The following is a 6,078-nucleotide window of genomic DNA, read 5'->3' on the forward strand; positions in this document are numbered from 1 at the left end:
GGAAAACCTTCACCCAGGTCCCTGCCTGAGCTCCGGTTGTGCTGGCTGAATGTGCCAGAAGCAGCCAGGGCAGTGTGTGGGGGCTCTCGAGGAGCCATCCTTGTCCTGCTGCCCTGTGTTTGTGGCCATTTAGCAGAGGGGCAAGGCTGGATATTCAGGATTTATTAGGGGAGTAATTCCTATTGCAGAGAGGCTTGATACCATCTGCACTCATACTTCTAAGGGAAACAAAACAGATGTCAGGAGTTGGTTTAAGGAATTGTTTTCCTACCCACACATCATTGCTGGCCTTCTGAGGTCAGAACTCCCCAGCATTCCTGCTGCACTCAGAATTAGCCACTGAGAGCTGTGAGAGGTAAAGGATTCCCTGTGGCTGAAGGAAGGTGAGGGGCTGGATGGGCTTGTTCCCCCAGCACTGCTCTGCTCAGCCCCCTCTGCTTCCCTGAGCATCTCCCTGGGCCTGGACATCCCCTCCTGAGAGGTGCGTTGTCCCTGCCAGTGCTCACAGAGCCCATCCCACCCTGTGTGCCCTCGGCCCGGCCCTACAGAAACCTGCCTGTGTGCAGGGCCCTGGCTGGGGCAGGCTCTGTGTGCAGCTGGGCAAGGGCAGCTCAGGAGAGCCCTGCTGGGCCCTGCAGAGGTGATGCTGCTGCTGCCCAGGGCTGAGGAGTGGCTGAAGGCCCTTTGGGAGGCTCCCAGCAGAGACACTGACCAGCCAAAGTCACCGTTCTGGAGTCTCTGTAAATGTTCAAACATGACTTTGATGATCCTGTGTGTCCATTTCAACTTAGAATATTCTGTGATTCTGGGACTACAATTCCTGTTCTGCTTCTCTCATCCCCCTGTTATCTACAATTAAAAGAGAAAAAAAGCACTTGCAAGAGTGTTACAACATTAAAGAAAAAAACAGACTTTTATTGGAAGGTTCCAGGTGTCCCAGTGGGGATGGGGCACACCCAGCCACTGATTTCAACAATTATTAAGGTTAATCAATTAGGATATTTAACAGGAACATCCAATAGGAGATTCAGTTGCCCAAGTTACACACCCCTGGATCAACCCATTGGAGTAGGTCAAAGGGCTTCTTTGCCTCACTTTTTGTTATGACTGCTCATATTCTGGTCAAAAACCAAATGCTGTTCTTGTAGATCCACTCCCTCCTAATTAGACTATACAGTATTTCAGGAATGTATTTAGACAGTCAGCTTATTGGTGTAAAATCTGAGAGATAGGAAGAAAACATAGTAGACACAGCTAAGGATTCCAATTATATAAGTACATAATAGTAGTTTAGAAGAGCCACTTAACAGTTTAATAGAGTTATGTAAGGATTATAGTTTTATAACTAAATCATAGTAATTTGCAGAGCTATGAATATATGAAAAATATATAAAAAGCAGAACAGTTTTTGTCATCACCCCAACCTTCCCATCCTTCTCCAACAACGAAATTGAAAACACCATCTGGAAAGCTCCTGACCTTTACAGCAATACCAGGCTTACCTTTGGGAAGTGCCCTCCGGAGCTGTGCCCAGGCTGGTCTGGAGCTGGGAGCAGCCCTGCCCCAGCCAGCCCCTCTCAGCAGCAGCACCTGCCCTGCTCAGGGTGGCTCCTTCCCCCCACAGCTCCTGGCCAACGCTGGGAGCAGCTCCAGGGCCGGCTGAGAGCTGTCCCTGGCAGGCAGCAGAGTCCCTGGCCCAGCACAGCGCCCTGGGCTGCAGGACCCTGTTCTGCAGGACAGCCCTGGGCACCCCTGGCTGCTCTGCACAGGAGATGAGCAGAGAATGCACTCACAGGCTCTGTGGGCATTGGCATGTTCCAGCTTTAGAAGATCACTCCAGGAGCTGCAGCTGCATTGTCCTGCAGCCAGAGGTTCCTGTGCCAAGGGCTGGCAGTGATTCTACCCCAGGCACTTCTCGGCCCCTTCCCAGCCCTGACTGATTGAAGCTCTCTGTGCCTCTGTGCTGTGCCCGGGCTGGCTGCAGGCAGTGCCCCAGCCCTGCTGGGCTGGGAGAAGAGCTGCTCAGCAAGAGAAATGTGCTTTTGAAGCTCTGCTTGGTTACCAGGATCACCCTCTGTGCCAGGAGCCCGGCCCAGCTCAGCAGCACAGACACAGCACAAGGACTTTAATGACCCTCTGGGGCTTTGTGCTCAGGCCCTGAACATCAGGCCCTGAGAGGGAGCTGCAGAAACCTCTGCAGAACTCCAAGTCGCAATCCAGCTCCAAAGTTTCTGGGACTTTTAATGGGTCCCATTGAGGGACACGACTGAGAAAGTGTCCCCAGGCCCCAGGCAGAGCAGAGAACTGGAGGCACTGATGCCAGGTGAGGACAAAGAGAAGCCAAGTCTTGGTGCCCTGGGGCACAGCAGGGTCTGTGCCACCAAGGGCTGTGAGGAGACACCTTGTCCTGAGGCCCTGGGGCCTCCTGGCACAGCCCCAGCCAGGCTGGGCACTGTCAGCCCCTGCTCCTGCCCTCAGCATCCCCCCCATGCCCACATCCCAGTGGCCTCAAGGATCTGCTGGAAGGAGTCCCTGGGGAGCCTTGGTCAGGAATGGCCCTGGGGGCTCCTTCATGCTCCCAGAGACTGCAGGCTTTTCAAAGGACTTTGGGTTTGGCTTTTGCCTTGGAGTCTCTGAGAGCTTTCTGCAATCATGGCCCCAATTATCTGCTTTAAGGAGTCCCATGAGAGCTTTGTACTGACACTCAGTGGGGCTCATTAATGCTTTGAGATCCTCAAGGTTCTTAGGGTACTTTGGATTGTCCTTTCAAAACGGAGAGGTTTTTGTGCCATTTTCAGTTTCTGAGAGGTTTTTGTGCCATCCTGGTCTCCAGTTCTCTTTTCCAAGGAATCCACGAAGACTCTGTGTTGGGGATGGACCTCAGTGGGTCCCATTAATGCCTTGAGACACCTTGTGTGTTTCCTCTTGACTTTTACTCCTGTAAAGGTTTGTGCAATCTCCTCTCAGGCTGTGAGATTCCAGGGCTCAGCTCCAAATGCATCATGGGGCTCATTCGGATCAAACAAGTCCTGACAAACCATGGCTCTGCCTTGATTTCTCTCTTGTCTGGGGCAGTGGATCAGGAAGTGTCGTGGTTTGACATGGAAAGAGAATTTTTTTCCGGAATGAAGAGGTCAATTTAGATATTGACCAATTGAAAGTAGACACACCTCTGAGAACACAGAGGGGTTGAAAGCAGAATTCCCAGGGGAACTCACTCTCTTTGGTTCTGGTCAGCGTGCAGTGCAAACCTCCCCTGCCCAGCCACAAGCTGGGTGGGGGAGGGGAAGCCCCCATGGCCTGAAAGGTAGGCCACAAGGGTGGTGGAAGGACTGGAACCGGGCTGGCCCCTGCAGATGGAAGGGTGGAAGAAATCTGGGATGTCTCCATTCCCCCCCCCCCACCCCCGGTTTCTCTCCAGAGGGGGAGAGAGAAAGAGACGGCGGCGATCCTGTCCTGTCAGCAATTCCACCGCGAGGAAGGAGGAGCGGGGGGAGCTCCAAGGTGCCCAGTTGTGTGGGAGTTGCTGGATGTCCGGGCATCGAACCATCCCTGGGAGTTCAGACTTTTAACCCTTTCTTGAGAAAATGAAAGCTTTGTGAATTTTCCTTTCCCCTCCTCGGTTTGAAAGAGAGGAAGAGGGACACCTTGGACCCTGGGATGTTGGAAGGAGGAATTCTAGAGGGGAGGGGGACAAGGAGTGGCTTTTGGCTGGACTTTTCCGTGTTAGCCACAACCTGAACCAATCTTCTCCTTCAAGAGGGACTGTGTTTTGGGAGGATGCCAGTGAGTCAAGAGACCTGCTTCAGCTGGGAAAAAGACAAAATTGGAGTGAACAGAGAAAAGGTTAGGGGGTTTGTGGTGGCGCCCCCTTGCCCTGGAAAGGAAAGAGAAGAGAAGAAGATCTCTGTTCTTGAGCCCTCGGCCCCAGGGGAAAATGGGGGGGACTGTGGTCCCAAACAATGAAAAACTGAACTGTTGTTTTCTCCCCTCTTGGCAGGGCATCCTTGAAAGGAAAAATCCTAAAGGCAGTGACCATCCATGCATTGGTGGTGAGAGCAGTGTGCATGGAAAGGAGAAGGGTCACCATGGCAAACTTTTTCTCCGGGCGGTGCCATGTGTGACATGGAAACACAGGATGTGGAGCTGTGTTTCTTGGGGGGTCTGTGGCACAGGGGAGACTCTGTTCCCTCAATGGACTGAGTATCGATTGTTTGGAGGGTGGAAACCTGATTGGGGTCCAGATTGTGTCTCACTGTGGTTTGTTGGAGTTGGGTGGTGGGGGGAGGAATGTTTTGCAAGGTTTTCATTTGATCTTTGTGTGGTTTTTTTCTCCTTCTTTAGTTTTCTCTTTTCTTTTGTAGTAATAGTTTAATAAAGTTTTTTTTTCTGTTATTAAGCTTGGGCCTGCTTTGCTCTATTCTAGATTCCATTTCACAGCATTCAAGGGAGGGATCACATTTTCATGGGGGCACTGGCATTGTGCCAGTGTCAAACCATGACAACGGTCTATGTGCCAATTCCCATCCCCCCCATTTCCCACACCACTCAGGATTTCTCACACCTGGGTCTACTCCTGGGTCAGGGGTCTCTTCAGCCCCTCTAGAAATCTCAGCCCTCATTCTAGAGAGACTGCAGACTGTAGAGAGAAAGCTTACCAGATTAAACACCAGGAAGATGGTCTCTTTAACAGTCAGGGGAAACGGAACATTCTCTAATAGGGAGCTGAGAGATTCAGAGGAGAAGAAGGAAAGCAAAGGCTGAAAAGCCTCATCCCCTGCTTCCCCTCTAACAAACTGGCTGCACAACCATGACCATGAGCCATGCATTCCTGGAACAGACTTCAGCACCTTCATAAACCCCTGAAAGCCATTACACCCAAGCCCAACCTGATGGATATTCTGGTCAGTGGCCTTCTACTGCAAAAACTACGTATTAGGGACAATACTGGAGCTATTCCTGGATAAGAAAATAAACCTAGGGACCATAAAGGGATTAAGATCTCTAAAAAACCCTAGGGACCAGAAACACATACAGGCCTCCACTCTAAAAAGACACTATGAATTCAAACAACAAAGCCAGTAACTGCTCCATACTAACACAAAGTAATTGGAAGCAAAATATGATTAGAATGAGTTTGTTTTTTTTTTTCCCTCTCTCCAGCCATGAAATGGGAAGCAAAATATTTGTCCTAGTTCAGAGCAAATCTGGGAGAAAAACCTCTGGAAGGAGCCCCCAGAAAACAAACCCCCATGGCCTCTCCCCACCCACCTGATTCGGGAAGAATTTTCTCTGAGAGAAGTGGAAAAGAACCTGTTTATTTAACAAACAAAACCCTTCCCAGCACTAAAAAAATGAACAACAACAGATGACAACAAAACTCTTTCACCACTCTGCAGAGATGACAAATCCAGAAAGTCTCTCCTGGGAGTGGTCGCCCGGGTCTGGGCGCTGGGGATTGCTCTGGGCACGGGATGGCTGCTGCAGATCGCAGAGCGCAGGCTCCCGGTGCTCCTCGGTGTTTCCCAGATCCCAGTCCGGAGCAGGTTGGATGGTATTCAGGAAGAGGAAAGGAAAAGAAACAGTCCAGGGAAAGAACTGGACTGCTCAGCTAAACTAACTAGGAAGCAAAGGCAAAAGCAGAAGCAAGCCAAGCAAGCCAAGTAAAGCAAAAGCCAGCCAGCACTGGCCTCTTCTAGACAGCAGAGCAGGGGGGGAGGTGAGCCGGCTGATAACAAGGCAAAACAAACCTTCACTTTCAGAGTCAGTTCTGAAAGCACAGAACAGAATATCAAACATGAACAGAACCCACGATTGGAGATACAAACACCATAACGTCACCCTGGGACATTCCACCCCTTATCTCCATATCTTCAACATCATGTAAAAACTTCATCAAGTTAAAACTTCCATCTTTCACTTACTCATACACATTTCCTTCCATCTCAATTACTCAAACCTTCAACACTTACACATTTCCTTCTATTTCACTTGCTCAAACCTTTGACACTTACACATTTCTTTCTGTCTCATGTCTGTGTGTTTTCATGCACAGACACTGGCAGCAACATCCAGCAA

The sequence above is a fragment of the Lonchura striata genome, chromosome 31 (genome assembly GCF_050655825.1).
Source record: "Lonchura striata isolate lonStrDom1 chromosome 31, ASM5065582v1, whole genome shotgun sequence".
Lineage (NCBI taxonomy): Eukaryota > Metazoa > Chordata > Aves > Passeriformes > Estrildidae > Lonchura > Lonchura striata.